This window comes from Elgaria multicarinata, chromosome 9, assembly GCF_023053635.1.
Source record: "Elgaria multicarinata webbii isolate HBS135686 ecotype San Diego chromosome 9, rElgMul1.1.pri, whole genome shotgun sequence".
Lineage (NCBI taxonomy): Eukaryota > Metazoa > Chordata > Lepidosauria > Squamata > Anguidae > Elgaria > Elgaria multicarinata.
Window position 1 is genome coordinate 38,684,389 of NC_086179.1, and position 12,499 is coordinate 38,696,887.

Consider the following 12,499-nt stretch of genomic DNA (forward strand, 5'->3'; position numbering starts at 1 on the left):
GTTGCTGCGTGTGTTCATCTGTCTTCTCTATGATCATCTCCCAGAGAAGAACCCACAGATCGAAGGAAGACGATACTTTCAAGCCATCACTATCTGTGCCTTGGGCCCTGGAGAGAACAATATAAACGTTGGACAGTTACTTGAGCAAAAGGCATGAACTGAACATGTACGGAAACTAGAAGCAGCAGTGCCAAATTAGAAAGCTGAGGAGTACTATTATGCCATTTCATTCACTATCCCAAAATCCACACATGCTTGAGAGTCTAAAGGTTTGGGCAACTTCAGGGGGGGCCCAGGGTCAATCCCCCCCCTTCATGAGCCATACACCTGCCACTGTTGTGGCAAAAAAAATATGTTGGTTTGCTGCTGAATTAAAGGAGCAAATTGCAACAGAGACTTAAATGGGATAAACTTAGATTGTTTTCCATTTTTTCCTGCTACCACACCACCAAATTTCAGCAGCACAGTGGATGTGGGGGGCACTCCAGAGGACAGGGGGCCTGCATGTGGGTCACATGCTGACTACCTTGCTTTAGACTATGAAGGAATTTAAATTTTATTTTGTGTGAAACTAAGTTTTCTTTTGCAGAAAACTACTCAACTGTGATGACAATAAGCAATGAAAAGATGATGACGATAATAATAGCAGTAGTAGACTTTGAGGACTTCTAGAGTTTTCTAAGTATATCTTATTAATCCTTTCAACAAGCCTCTAAGGCAAGTCATTATTATTATTCCATTATTGCAGACAGGAGCTCCAAGAAGATAGTGGCTGCGTTCGGACAACACAATAGTCAATGGTGGATTAATAGCCAACTCCATGGTTGATTACTGAGGGGGTACTCCCCACATGATATTATCATAATCAATCACAGTATGGATTAAAGCCAGTGTCAAGTTGATTATTAGTCAAAAAGGTGTGTTTGATTGACACATTCCCTGCCCTCTCTACCCACCTCAGCCCTCCTGCTGGTATCTCATCAGCCATTGCGAGTTCTACCAGCTGGTCTAAAGTGGTAGCTGCCCCTTGGGTCACTTTTGCTACGGGACTTTGTAGTTGCCGAAAATAACCTACTGTGTGCAACAAAATAGTCAATGGTGCATGACATGATAACCAACATTCGCTCAAATAATAAACTTTGCACAACGTTGGTTATTAGCATTGGTTATTTCAGCCAAATAATCAACTGTGGTGTGAAAAAGTCTCAACAGACAACACAACAACCAACACTTGACTTTTTAACCTACCCATTGACTATTTAACCCACCATTGGTTGTTGTGTCATCCGAACCCAGTCAGTGCATTTTTAAAATGCCACCTGTGGAGTACATGGCAAAAGTGGGATCCGAACTAGGGATGTGACAGCTCAGGCTCTTTTAGTCATTAAACTACATTAACTCAAACTGATTCTACTACTAGTTCTCATGATTACAAACCAGACACAATCCTGAAAGGTTTATTCATAATTCTAAGAATTTTGGATCAGCCACACCAAAACAGCATAACAAGCTATAAGATTGAGCTGGAGATGCTTTGAGTTATTTATAGGAGTGATCAAGGCATTTCAATTTATGGACATTTCTGTGTTAAAGTGAAGTGACACAAGAGGAATGAAGTTAAGGATAAGTGGCTTGTAGACAAAACAGGGTTTTTTTCTTATTCATTACCATTTCCAACCCACATTATCTTGGGGGGCATAATGTAGAATCAGATAAATATTTGAACTATATAAACATACAAAGAAAATATCTCTAAACCTAGACCCTGATACATTAAACCCATGCTGAAAATAGAATCATAGAATAGTAGAGTTGGAAGGGGCCTACAAGGCCATCGAGTCCAACCCCCTGCTCAATGCAAGAATCTACCTTAAAACATACCTGACAGCTGTCTTATAGCATTCCCAATAACACACAAGGTACCTCCTTTCCTTGAATCAGATTTACAGATGATAAACTAACACTATGTATGTTGACTAAGAAGTAAGGTCCACTTAACTCCATGGGGCTTATTCCCAGGTAGGTGGGTATGGGGTTGCAGCCTTAATTCTCTTATATTAGTGATACTAGTTACTGGATTATCATTTCTAAACAGTCCAAAAACTGCCACCATGGTTACACTGCAAAACTCACAAGTAAGCCTCATCTATAATAAAACACTGGGTTATGGGATAATGGTTCTGTAGGGTAAACTATAAAAGCAATAGAGCAGACAAGAAGAAATCTAAGATGATACACTTAGCACAGGGAATATATAAAAGTAACTCTCAGTTTTCAGTTTCTTGTCAGTAACCTTTCAAGTGAATGTTAGCGGCATTTCGTTTTCTCAAAGCCTTTCCTCAGTTTAAGCATGGTATTTACTCATGCAGCATTTGATTCTTCTGTTCCCTTTCTCTCCCTCCCATTCAGCCTGAGGGTGTGCCCATTCTTTCCCAATGTCTTCCCACTCCAGCAAACAGTTTTCCGTTCCAGTAAACAACTGTTTGGGGTTCATTGTTCCTCAAGGGTGCTAGCTACCCACCCACTCTGAGTAACTTAGCCTTGAGCAGCACTGCAGGAAGACAGTTGGAGCTCAAAACACAATGTTAACAAGGTTACATATCATAAACCTTAATAACTACTAGTGCGTCAGAAGCTTCTACAAGACACCACTTGCAAGAGTTACAGAAAACTGGATCACAATGGTGACAAAGATATGGTGGGTAAGATTGGTTTTATGTGCCCAAATGAAGCCTCATGATATGTACCCTAACATGAATGCACAGCTGGAACGTAACCAGATCTAATGTTTGAGAATGTTAGAACAAAGTTAATAGCCAAGGAGTGTGTGTGTGCTATGTAAATACTGTTAGAAAATTCCAAGCAATAAGCTTTGTTCTGTTGATATAAATTATCCAATCTCTTGCATACTTTCTGCTATGATCATTATTTCTGATCTTATCTTCCTCTTACCGTTTTTTTGTTTACATAGCAAGAAAATTTCCTCTCTAAATATTTCAATGTTACTCTGGTGGACTGTAATTAACATTGTTATTACCGTCCACTGTTATTGCTGATAGCACTGCACAGGGCATGTCTAGATGGGGCGATATCCTGGGAATCATCCCAGGATCGTCCCTGTGCGTCCACATGATGCACAGGGGATCCGAGGAGCAGGGAGGGATGATTCCTCCCTTTCCCCGGGATATGGCCCTACCCTTCCATACCAGTTTTTCCCACTGTCTCGGGATGATCCCGAGACCGGAGGACATGTGGCCCGCCATCGTGGTTTTGTCCTGGCTCCTTGTGAGTAAATGCGAGGAGCTGGGACCCAGTCAATTTCAGCAATACTAGGCCAGGTGGACCAACAATCGCACTCTGCAAGACAGCTTCCTATGTTCCCTATTTCTAATGGGATATGCCAGTCTTCTCAACCTGGTGCACTCTAGATGTGTTCCACCACAACTCCCGTAATTCCCAGCCAGCATAACCATTGGCCAAACTGGTTGGGAATTACAGGATTGTGGAATGACAGATCTGGAAAGTACCAGGTTGAGGAAGGGTGAGCTAGGCTGTACAAAACTACTACTTCTGGACATTGCCAACAACTGGGAAATCATTCCAGGTGTGTGTGTGAGAGAGAGAGAGGGAGGGAGGGAGAATTGGCTTGTAAGGACAAACCCAACTGTGCCTTAATCCAGCCTTCTCTAATGCGCTGCCCTCCAGATGTTTGGGGCTAAAACTCCATTACCCCTAACCACTGGCCAAGGCTGCCGGGAGTTCTGATGCCCTTCAGATGCTTTGAACTACACTGGAGAAGGGTGGAACTGTTCTACCTTTCCTGAGTCAAGTTGTTCCCTCAAACAAGTTCACGATCAGAATTTCCTGTAAGAATACAGCTATCTAGCTTTCCCCAATGTTCCAGATGAAGAATTGAGGCCTAGTTGCTATTTTGATTTGGAATGTGACCATTGATCATGCTTTCACTTAATATTTCTTAAGACTGTTAGACTACATGCAGGTTTCACTTGATTTCAACCAAGGAAAGGCTATGGGGTGAAGTATAATTTAGAAGTGTGATTACCCTCCTAATATTTGAAGATTACAAGTCTACATCAGGAGTAGGCAACCTGGTGACTTCCAGATGACTACAACTCCTATAAGCCCCAGCCAGCATGGCCAAAATAAGGGTTATGAGAGTTATAGTCCAAAACATCTGGAGGGCACCAGGTTGCCCTATTCCTGACCCGTATTTATGCTCTTTGCAGTGGCATAAGTTATTTTCAACAGATGTTATCTCAACCAATTTCTAAACAGTATTTATGATTCTATTTATGGTTCCTCAAGTGTAATACATGACTCAAAAAGGTGTGAACTGAGTACTGATGTACAGCACTTCCAATTAAAGGGTAGGTTCAGTTTACTGTGTAACTGCTGCAGTCTCAAAGATAAGACATAAGCACCACATCTCACTGTCATTTGTACAATATTTACTGCTTTTTTCGTGAAGAGATTGTGTGGGTGGAGGGTGTTGCAGATTAGCTTCACTGCTTGCAAGTTTCAACCCAGTCCACTCCTACCTCCTGCCCTTTCAGATAGGAGGGCAAGCACAGTATCTTCTTGAAGAAAAATACAGGCTCCTACCCCAAGCTGTTTCATCCCATTCAGCATCACTTCCGAAAATGGCAAGAGTCAAAGAATGATACTTAGGCCATTCAGTGCTAGAGGTTTGATCCCTGGCATTTTCAGGTAGGGCTTGAAACACTGGAGAACAGCTGTCAGTCAGTGCCGACAACACTGGGTTAGATGGACCAATGGTCTGACTCGGTATAAGGCACTTTATATCATATGGTTGACTCCAATGCTCTGGCATGACTAACAATGCTTATGGGTGATCCAAAAGAGTTCATGGTTGTCTGTCTCACTCTGCTGCCAGGCATCTGGCAAAATTTGAAAGTTTCCACTATCCTTTGGCATTTTAAAACATATTTTAGAAATTTCCCCCAAGTTTTCAAGAGGCATAGCATTAAAAAAAAATCTAGCACAGTATGCCTTGTATTTACTGTATCAGTTCTTATAAAACATCGCCCCAGTGCCTTTAAACCTATTCAGAAATGGTATACCTCTGACTGCCAGATGCTGCAAACAAACAGTTCATGGTCATCTGAAACGTCTGGGCAGCCACTGTGGACTAGTGGGACCTGATCTATTTGCAGAACCAAAGTAGATAGTCTTTTTTTCCTAGAAAAGATTGCTTAAACCACATTAAAGTAAGTCTACCAGCCTTCTAATACAGGAAATGTTACCAAGCAAACAAAACTGAGAGAGAAATCTAACATCTCATCTGCTATTAAGTAGTCATAAAGAGAAGTTTCATCTTCTCAAATCAACCACTTCAGAACAAAGTGGGGATAATTCTTACATCATTTTCTCTGGCTTAGAATTAGTCCTAACATATTGGAGATGGACTAAAAAGGAAACAAGGCTAGCCTATTGGCAATACTGTTCTAAAATTAAATGGCATTCTCAAGAGAGGAATCCTACCAATGAAGTAAACTTCAGAACACAAAGAGCAGCTTTTCATACTATGTAGCCAGTGGTCCAATCCATATCTTTAGAAGACATTTTGGGAATGTTATTAAGATGCGTCAAGAGAAAATATGACTTCACTAGGGTTTTATATAACCTGATTGCTCATGATTTTGCAAAGCTCCTGGAATTTGCAGGTCACATCTATGGGTCAGGATGGAGTCCATAATCAGTTTTCTCTGCATGCATATGCCCTTGCATATTTGTAAATAAACAGATACAGAGCTCCATCACACCTACTTTTCCCCCCTGGGTTGCCTCCACAATTTCCACCTCCATTTCATTATCATGTCAAGCTAATGGTCCCTTTCACATGTGTTTGTGGTATCACCACTGTACCAGTAAAATCTCCTTTCGCTTGTTTGCCCCACCCTGCTTCACTTGTTCTCCTTCCAACTCCAGTTCATTGGTACTTGTCATTGATGGACATTGTGCTGGACAGGTGCCCTCCCCCTCACTCTGATTTTGTTGTCTAGTGTTTTACCGATTTAATGTTTTATCGGCTATGTGCCATTTCTGCAGGACAGGCATGACGTCATGTGAGTACCAAATGGCAATCCAGGCATGAAGCCCACAAGTAGGAACTGAAACAAAATACTGCAGTATCAAGTGCTCCTGTTCAGGATTCTCACCAGCCAGCCATGCCCTTTTTCACAACATTCCATTACACACACACACACACACACACACACGCACACACAGAGTTTCCTATCCTCCACCCCAAAACTCAGTGTTCTGAAGTCACTGAGCATACTCAGTCCTCATAGGGCTGCTTTGATTCCCGACCCGCAGTGGGTTCCCCCCCCTAAAAACAACAACAACAACAACAACAACATAAATTTAAAGCAACACTGAAGGGATCTAATCTTTATTATTTAAAGGTGGAATCCTATACATGTTTAGCCAGAAAAAATCCTCTGACTTCCAGCATGCTGCAACCAGCCATGTTGGTTGGGGCATGCTCAGAGTCAAAGGACTTTTTCTGACTGAGGCATGCTGGGAGACAGAGGGCTTTTTTCTGTCTAAACATGCATAGGATTGCGCCCTAAGGCACTCATTTGTTCTATATAACCGACACAATCTCACTATGGGATCATCTATGATAAACACAGACTCCAGGACTCAAATAACAATGTTATATGAGATATCTTTAACCTTTGGTTTTTATTTCACCACAGTCAACAAGTTAAAAGAAAGCAATTCTGAAACTTTGGCATTATGCTTCAAACTCAGAGCATCGGAAATAGTGCACATAGTAAGTATATGAATACTGCGAGAGTGTGCTGAGAATGAAGCAGAAGAGATTAACGTGTTTTATTATTTCCTCTTCTGAATAAAATGATAGATGCTTCTTCACAAAAGTTCAGAATTCCATAAGTTGCCGATAAACCTGCATTAAAGTATTTGAAACTATTATTCTCATCACAGTGCAACCATCACGGTCACAAATTATTGAACAGCTCCTTAACAAAGACAAGAAATGCATGGTATTTATTTTTGAGGACTTTTTATTAGCACATCAAATGTGGCCCTACATCCATCATGGGTGTCCAAACTTTGTTGCCACAATTCTATTCACCTAATATATGGTTTATAATGTTGCAGGTATCCTTGAGAATATAGGTAAGTAGGCCTTATACTACTTGGGTATTTCTCATCACCTGCTCTCAAAAAGTAAAGAGGGCTAAATACACAAATATTGCCTTTTTTTCTAAACAAGTTTTCCAGATGTTCTAAATTTTTCAAACACCTTTGTCCCATATGATGCCACTTTTTCTACAAAGGACTACAGAACAGTAGCTCTCAGTTGTACTTTACCAAGTGGGAATTCACTGAAAATTCAATACTCAGATCTCTTTTTATTGTGTTGTGTTCTTTTAACTGTTTGTATTCTATTTTACTCTTTTAATTCTTTATATTGTATTTTATTATTTTAACCATTTATAATCTGCCCAGAGAATGGCTGTTTGGGGGGGGGGGCTATAAATAAATAAATAAATAAATAAATCTCACCTTGCCCTAACCATGCTTAGGATCCTGTCCTAGCATTAACTGAAGGAAAACACCCTGGTGATCCACCCACAGTGACCCTATGACTTACCTGTGGGTCTAGAACCCAATTTGGGGACAGCTGACAAACTGAAAAAGGCACATTTTAAGGAAGTGAAAGGGATGTCTTGGGCCAGATCTACACCAAGCAGAATAAAACACTTTGAAAAAGGTTCGAGAACTGTATATGGAGTGTGTCCTGGGCCCCAACAGTTGTCACTACTGTTATAAAGCGTTTTAAAGCAGTAGCGTAGATCCTGCCTTGGACAGATTCATCAACATTTCCATCTGAAATAAAGAACTTTCGACTTTACAAATGGTTTATTTCAAGCTCTACGACTAGTTCTCAGTCACTAACCTTCTAGCCCAAATGCTCTCATCTTTAGTCCCATATCAAGCAATTAATTATTCAGGAGGCAAATGTGCAACATAAATACTAAACATTCAGTTGCACCAACAGACAGCCAAGGACTTGCCAGCAAATCTAATGTTACTAATGTGGGACTTTCTATGCTTCAAAATATAATCATATTATAATCAAAACACTTTAATTGCTTACTACCAGGGTTACTGCACCCCCATCTTTTCTAATTACTTAGCACCTGAAAGGGGGGGGGGCAATTACCCAGTGATCTAGCAAAATAGCAGCTGCTTCAACAGAAGTAGATGATATATCTAAAACAGGATGGCAAAAGAAGCCAACCTTTGAAAAAGAAACTTCGAGGGGTTCGCAGAGAACTCGTGTGGGTCTAACAAACAGATAAGAAATCCTCACCTGACACACACACAACGTGGGAAAAGAGAAGTCGCGCCTCCCCAAGTTCGTCGCAAGCTTTAACAACAAACGACTGCAAATCACAATGCATAGACTTAAAGCGGCAATCGCGTGCACACTTACTTCGCTGTGGACGTCCCATTGAACAAAGAGTCCTACTTCCAAATAAGCCTGGTAGGATCGGGTGGAAAGGAGGCCATTCAAAAGATGGGCTTTGATCAATTTGCGAGTGGTCGTTGCATCTGTCCAGCGTTAGATCTCCCAAATCAAGGCTGGACTCTAGGTAAGGGCAGGCGCCTGCGAATACCAGCGCCTGCTCTTATTTAGCCACTTTTGCAGCGCTCTCTTCATCTCCAGGAGCTATTAAAAAAGACTTTGAGGTTAGCCGCTGTTTCCTTCACGAACTGTGACTCAAACAACCCGTTTGAAGCAGGCAGGGGCAACCAACAGTAAATATTTCCTCTAGGGAAGAGGGGGAGAGAGGGGGGGGTTGAAACCTCCTTGTATTCGACGGCTCCCACGAGCAGAACAGCTCATAGGAACAACCCGCCGCCCCCCCTCCCCGCCTCTAATTGAAGCCAGATGCGGATCCTTCCGCGGGATTTCAGCCTGCTTTGCCAGCGGCCCTGGCGGCTCTCCGCTTTGTCTAAGTTGTAACCTCTGACGCCGCTGGCTCGGCAGGGACCCCCACGCGTTCCCAAGCGGAAAGGGGGAAGGGGGCTTCGGTCTCTTTTGTCTGCAGCCGTCAGGAAGTGCCAGGCAGGTAAACTACACGAGCAATGAGGGTCACACAACGGCAGCCAAAAGGCGCGCGCTCTGAACTCCGGATGCTCGTGCCAAGCTGGCCGTGAATGAATTCTAGTTCTAGTTGCTTCTTTCCTGACGCAAGTGCAGTGGACTCAGGTCTCCTTCCCCGGGAGTCCCCCTGCAAGGCGTCCGTCCCAGCCCCTTTCCTTGAGGTGCTTGAAGTAACAAAGGGAGTGTTAGAGGGGGCAAACTTACTCCAGGCTATGCGCTTTGGCCGAGGCAGGCGAATCGTCCCGCTGGTTTCCCGTTTATTGGAGCGCCCTCAAAAGTTTGCCGCAAAAAGGGGAAAGAAACGTTCTCCAAGTAAAACTTTCGAGAAGGGAGGGGGGTGGACACCTGCCTTCCTAACCTCCGCGCCTGGCTTGGGTTTTTTAAAACGTTGGTTCTTTTTTTGCAACTAATTGCCAAAAGAAAGAAAGAAAGCCCCTCCAAAGTCGCAGTAAGTAGAAATAAACAAAAGGCAGGAAAGTAATCAGAGACGGGTCTGGAGATCGAAATCCCGACCTAACGAGTTCTAGCGGCGACGAGAGCAACGCGCAGCTGCAGCGCCGACCTCCTGGCGGGCGGGCTTGCAGCCGGAGGAGGAGGCGGCGGCGGTGCGGGGAGAGGAAAGAAGCAGCCGCGGCAACTCCTTGTTGCACGCGTTCCCGCGATGCTGAGTTGCGCGCTGAAAGCTCGTGCGCTGCTCCAAGGAAACGACGAAGCTCCTTCTTTCCAGAATGGAAACTTAAGGGCCTAGTAGAAAGTGCCACCCCCTAATATGAAACGTAAAGGGCTGCCGGGTGGACCCACCGACCCACTCCCGTGACGCAGCAGCAAAATTACTGAAAATATAGTCGAAATGAGGGGAACTGCTTGAATTAATGATTACTGCAGCAATTGATAATCAGCATTTACACCATGTTGAACCTCCGCCCCCCCCCCCCCCGGTTCCAATGAAGCCCTCTTGAGATTGCCAGAATGGCTACGCCACCTTTCTAGGAAGCTGAAATGTTTCCCCTGAGGCTTAGTTACTAGACGCAAGAACTTTTTAAGTTAAAGTATGCTGGTGTTTTGGCACTATCCCTTGGGCTTTCAACCCACCCACACAAGAGCCTCTCTGAAATTGAATTTGGCCCTCTGACTGAAAGAGGTTCACACTATCCAGTTTTCTGAAGGGCCCTCCACAAATCCAGCCTGGGAGATATCAGCTGGCCAAAGTTACCAAGGCTGTAACGTATACACACCAACGCCTACCTGGGAGTAGGTTCCATGGAACTCCGTGGGACTTTCCCAGTAGACATGCATAGGATAGAACTGCAAGTGAATTATATAGCTAGGTTGAGATTTGTATCTGTGATTCCCCAACTTAAGTTCAATGATTTGTCTGCTGTATCACACCATAGTGGGGCAGGCAAAATCCCATAAACCTGCGAAAGGAAATTTAATGCTCAAGATTAGTAGTTAGAAGTAAGGCTGTCAACAGATGAAATAGTTTTTGTTTATTCATCATTTACCTGGATAGAGAATGGACTAATTTATTAAATTTATATGGATTTATTATGCCTTATGGTCTATCCTTTTAAAAACAACAATTGTCAAAGTGACTTACAATATCTGAAAAACTCAATGTAACTTCTTACTCTATTTTTTTAAGTCGAGAGAAGAGACAGATCAACATTGCTAAAACAAACAAGAGATTGTTAAAATCTTTCAACCCAGTTAGCCTATCAGAGAACAAAGGTCTTACATTTTAACCAAGTGGTGGAAGGTCATTATTATTATTATTATTATTATTATTATTATTATTTATATAGCACCATCAATGTGCATGGTGCTGTACAGAGTAAAACAGTACATAGCAAGACCCTGCCGCATAGGCTTACATTCTAATAAAATCATAGTAAAGCAATAAGGAGGGGAAGAGAATGCAAACAGGCACTGGGTAGGATAAACAGGCACAGGGTAGGGTAAAACTAGCAGTATAGAGTTCAAACAACATCAAGTTTTAAAAGCTTTAGGAAAAAGAAAAGTTTTTAGCTGAGCTTTAAAAGCTGCGATTGAACTTGTGGATCTCAGATGTTCTGGAAGAGCGTTCCAGGCGTAAGAGGCAGCAGAAGAAAATGGACAAAGCCGAGCAAGGGAAGTAGAGACCCTTGGGCAGGTGAGAAACATGGCATCAGAGGAACGAAGAGCACAAGCGGGGCAATAGTGTGAGATGAGAGAGGAGAGATAGGAAGGAGCTAGACCATGAAAAGCTTTGAAGGTCAACAGAAGAAGTTTATATTGGATTCTGAAGTGAATTGGAAGCCAATGAAGAGATTTCAGAAGTGGAGTAACATGATCAGAGCGGCGAGCCAAGAAGATGATCTTAGTGGCAGAGTGGTGGACCGAGACCAATGGACTGCTGTGAGAAGAAGGAAGGCCAGTGAGAAGAAGGTTGCAGTAGTCCAACCGAGAAATAACCAATGCATGAACAAGCGTCTTGGCAGAAGAGACAGACAGAAATGATCGAATCCTGGCAATATTATACAGGAAAAAACGACAGGATTTAGCTACTGCCTCAATATGAGGAATAAAGGAGAGCAAGGAATCAAATATAAAGCCAAGACTACGAGCTTCCTTGACCGGAGTAAGCGTAACATCATTGACAGTAAGAGAGAATGAGCGATGAGGGGAAGGTTTAGGAGGAAAAACAAGCAATTCAGTCTTTGCCATATTAAGTTTCAAACGACGATGAAGCAGCGAAGCTGAGATATCTGAAAGACATGCCGAGATACGATCGTGAACATCAGGAGAAAGTTCCGGAGATGAGAGATATAATTGTGTATCATCGGCATACAGATGATATTGGAGGCCGTGAGATTGAATAAGCTTACCCAAGGGCAACATGTATAAAGAAAACAACAATGGACCAAGCACCGAGCCTTGCAGGACCCCTACTGAAAGGGGAAAAGAGGAAGACGAGCTGCCATTAGCCAACACGCTGAAAGAGCGACCCGCTAGATAGGAGGCAAACCAGTTATAGACAGAGCCACAAAGACCAAGGTCATGAAGGGAATCTAAGAGAAGATCATGATCAACCGTGTCAAAGGCTGCAGTTAGATCAAGGAGAATAAGAACGGAATAAAGGCCTTTAGACTTGGCAGTGAGAAGATCATTAGAAAAGAAGCTAAGGTGAAGCATCCTAGCCAGAGGCCCTTTTCAGAAGACACCTTAAACCATGCCTTTAAACATGGTGAATAAGGCTTTTTATCTTATTCACTGTGGTTAAAGCTGTGGTTTAATGTGTTTTCTGAACAGAGCCAGAGAGTTCCATAG